Genomic DNA, 4,574 nt, shown 5'->3' on the forward strand with positions numbered 1-4,574 from the left:
ACCTATGGGATGCAGCAAAAGCAGTTCTAAGAGGGAAGTTTATAGCAATACAATCCTACCTTAAGAAACAGGAAACATCTCGAATAAACAAACTAACTTTGCATCGAAAGCAATTAGAAGAACAAAAATACCGCAAATTTAGCAGAAGGAAAGAAATCATAAAGATCAGATCATAAATGAATGTAAAAGAAATGAAGGAAATGATAGCAAAGATGCATAAAACGAACAGCTGGTTCTTTGAGAAGATAAGCAAAATTGATAAACCACTACCCAAACTCATCAAGAAAAAAAGCGAGAAGACTCAAATCAATAGAATTAGAAATGAAAAAGGAGAAGTAACAACTGACACTGAAGAAATACAAAAGATCATGAGAGATTACTACAAACAACTCTATGCCAATAAAATGGACAACCTAGAAAAAACGGACAAATTCTTAGAAAAGCACAACCTGCCAAGACTGAATCAGGAAGAAATAGAACATATGAACAGACCAATCACAAGCACTGAAATTGAAACTGTAATTAAAAATCTTCCAACAAACAAAAGCCCAGGACCAGATGGCTTCACGGGCGAATTCTATTAAACATTTAGAGAATAGCTAACACCTATCCTTCACAAACTATTCCAAAATATGGCAGAGATAGGAACACTCCCAAACTCATTCTACAAGGCCACCATCACCCTGACACCAAAACCAAACAAGGATGTAACTTAGAAAGAAAACTACAGTCTAATATTACTGATGAACACAGATGCAAAAATCCTCAACAAAATACTAGTAAACAGAATCCAACAGCACATTAAAAGGATCATACACCATGATCAAGTGGGGTTTATTCCATGCAACGATTCTTCAATATATGCAAATCAGTCAACGTCATACACCATATTAACAAATTGAAGGAGATAAACCATATGATCATCTCAACAGATGCAGAGAAAGCTTATAACAAAATTCAACACCAATTTATGATAAAAACCTTGCAGAAAGTAGGCCTAGAGGAAACTTTCCTCAACATAATGAAGGCCATATATGACAAACCCACACACAACATTGTCCTCAATGGTGAAAAACTGAAAGCATTTCCACTAAGATCAGGAAAAAGACAAGGTTGCCCACTCTCACCACTCTTATTCAACATAGTTTTGGAAGTTTTAGCCACAGCAATAAGAGAAGAAAAGGAAATAAAAAGAATCCAAATTGGAAAAGAAGAAGTAAAGCTGTCACTCTTTGCAGATGACAAGATACTATACATAGAGAATCCTAAAGATTCTACCAAAAAACTACTAGAGCTAATCAATCAGTCTGGTAAAGTTGCAGGATACAAAATTAATGCACAGAAATCTCTTGCATTCCTATACACTAATGATGAAAAATCTGAAAGTGAAATCAAGAAAACACTCCCATTTACCATTGCAACAAAAAGAATAAAATATCTAGGAATAAACCAACCTAAGGAGACAAAAGACCTGTATGCAGAAAATTATAAGACACTGTTGAAAGAAATTAAAGATGATACAAATAGATGGAGAGATATACCATGTTCTTGGATTGGAAGAATCAACATCGTGAAAATGACTCTACTACCGAAAACAATCTACAGATTCAGTGCAATCCCTATCAAACTACCAGTGGCATTTTTCACAGAACTAGAACAAAAAATTTCACAATTTGTATGGAAACACAAAAGACCCCGAATAGCCAAAGCAATCTTGAGAACGAAAAGTGGAGCTGGATGAATCAGTCTCCCCAACTTCAGACTGTACTACAAAGCTACTGTAATCAAGACACAAAAACAGAAAGATAGATCAATGGAACAGGATAGAAAGCCCAGAGATAAATCCACGCACATATGGTCACCTTATCTTTGATAAAGGAGGCGGAAATGTACAGTGGAGAAATGACAGCCTCTTCAATAAGTGGTGCTGGGATAACTGGACAGGTACATGTAAAATTATGAGATTAGATCACTCCCTATCACCATACACCAAAATAAGCTCAAAATGGATTAAAGACCTAAATGTAAGGCCAGAAACTATCAAACTCTTAGAGGAAAACATAGGCAGAACACTCTATGACAAAAATCACAGCAAGATCCTTTTTGACCCACCTCCTAGAGAAATGGAGATAAAAACAAAAATAAACAAATGGCACCTAAAAAAACTTCAAATCTTTTTCACAACAAAGGAAACCATAAACAAGACGAAAATACAACCCTCAGAATGGGAGAAAATATTTACCAATGAAGCAATTGAGAAAGGAATAATCTCCAAAATTTACAAGCAGCCCATGCAGCTCAATAACAAAAAACCAAACAACCCAATCCAAAAATGTGCAGAAGATCTAAATAGACATTTCTCCAAAGAAGATATACAGACTACCAACAAACACATGAAAGAATGCTCAACATCATTAATCATTAGAGAAATGCTGATCATAACTACAATGCAATATCATCTCATACCAGTCAGAATGGCCATCATCTAAAAATCTAGAAACAATAAATGCTGGAGAGGGTGTGGAGAAGAGGGAACACTCTTGTACTGCTGGTGGGAATGTGAATTGGTACAGCCACTATGGAGAACAGTATGGAGGTTCCTTAAATAACTACAGATAGAACTACCATATGACCCAGCGATCCCACTACTGGACATATACCCTGAGAAAACCATAATTCAAAAAGAGTCATGTACCAAAATGTTCATTGCAGCTCTATTTTCAATAGCCCGGAGATGGAAACAACCTAAGTGTCCATCATCGGATGAATGGTTAAAGAAGATATGGCACATATATACAATGGAATATTACTCAGCCATAAAAAGAAACGAAATTGAGCTATTTGTCATGAGGTGGATGGACCTAGAGTCTGTAATACAGAGTGAAGTAAGTCAGAAAGAGAAAGACAAATACCATATGCTAACACATATATATGGAATTTAAGGGAAAAAAATGTCATGAAGAACCTAGGGGCAAGACAGGAATAAAGACACAGACCTACTAGAGAATGGACTTGAGGATATGGGGACGGGTAAGGTAAGCTGTGACAAAGTGAGGGAGTGGCATGGACATATATCCACTACCAAACGTAAAATAAATAGTTAGTGGGAAGCAGCCCCATAGCACAGTGATATCAGCTCAGTGCTTTGTGACCACCTAGAGGGGTGAGATAGGCAGTGTTGGAGGGAGGGAGATGCAAGAGGGAAGATATATGGGAACATGTGTATGTGTATAACTGATCCACTTTGTTATAAAGCAGAAACTAACACACCATTATAAAGCAATTATACTCCAATAAAGATGTAAAAAAAAGAAAAAAAGAAAAAAAATCAACCTAACTTTACACCACAACGAACTAGAAAAAGAAAAACAAATTAAGACCAAAGTTAGTAGAAGGAGGGAAATAACAAAGATTAGAGCAGAAATAAATGAAATAAAGACTAAAGCAATTGTAGGGAAAAAATCAATAAAACTAAGAGCTGCTTTTTTGAAAAGATAAACAAACTTGACAAAACTTTAGCTAGACTCAGCAAGAAAAGTAGACAGGACACAAATAAATAAAATCGGAATTGAAAGAGGAGATATTACCACCGATACCACAAAAATACAAAGGATCATAAGAGACTACTATAAACAATATATGCCCAAAAATTGGACAACCTAAAAGAAATGGATAAATTCCTAGAAACATGCAACCCCTCAAGACTGAATCTTGGTGAAACACAAAATCTGAACAAATTTATTTCTGGTAAGGAGATTGAAGCAGTATTCAAAAACTTCCCCCCAAATATAAGTCCAGGATAAGAAAACTTCACTGGTGAATTCCACCAACCAAAGAATTAGTAACATTTCCTCTCAAATACTTCCAAACAATACAAGAGGGGTGAACCCTTCCAAACACATTTTACAAAGCCAGCATTACACTGATACCAAAACCAGACAAGGATGCTACCAAAAAAAGAAAGAAAGAAAAGAAAATTACAAGCCAATATCCATGATGAACATAAATGGTAAAATCCTCAACAAAGTATTACCAGACTGAATTCAACAATACACTAAAAGTTCATACACCATGATCAAGTGGAATTTATTCCAGGGATATAAGGATGGTTCAACAACTGCAAATGAATTAATGTGATACACCACATTAGCAAAATGAAGGCTAAAATTCATATGGTTATCTCAATAAATGCAAAGAAAGCATTTTACAAAATTCAACATCTGTTTATGATTAAAACTCTCAACAAAGTGGGTATAGAGGGACCAAACTTCAACATAATACATTTCATGTATGAGATGCCCACAGCTACCATCATACTCAACAGTTCCTCTAAGATCAGGAACTAGAGAAGGATATCCACTCTCCCCACTTTTTTTCAGCATATTATTGGCAGTCCTAGCCAAAGCAATTAGGCAAGAAAAAGAAATAAAAGGCATCTAAATTGGAAAGGAAGAAGTAAAACTGTCACTATTTGCAGATGACATGATATTATATATAGAAAACCCTAAAGACTCCATCAAAAAACTATTATAACTGTGACCACCTAGAGGGGTGGTATAGGGAGGGTGGGAGGG

This window comes from Aethalodelphis obliquidens, unplaced genomic scaffold, assembly GCF_003676395.1.
Source record: "Aethalodelphis obliquidens isolate GAN/ISIS:26980383/991018 unplaced genomic scaffold, ASM367639v1 scaffold92, whole genome shotgun sequence".
Classification (NCBI taxonomy): Eukaryota; Metazoa; Chordata; class Mammalia; order Artiodactyla; family Delphinidae; genus Aethalodelphis; species Aethalodelphis obliquidens.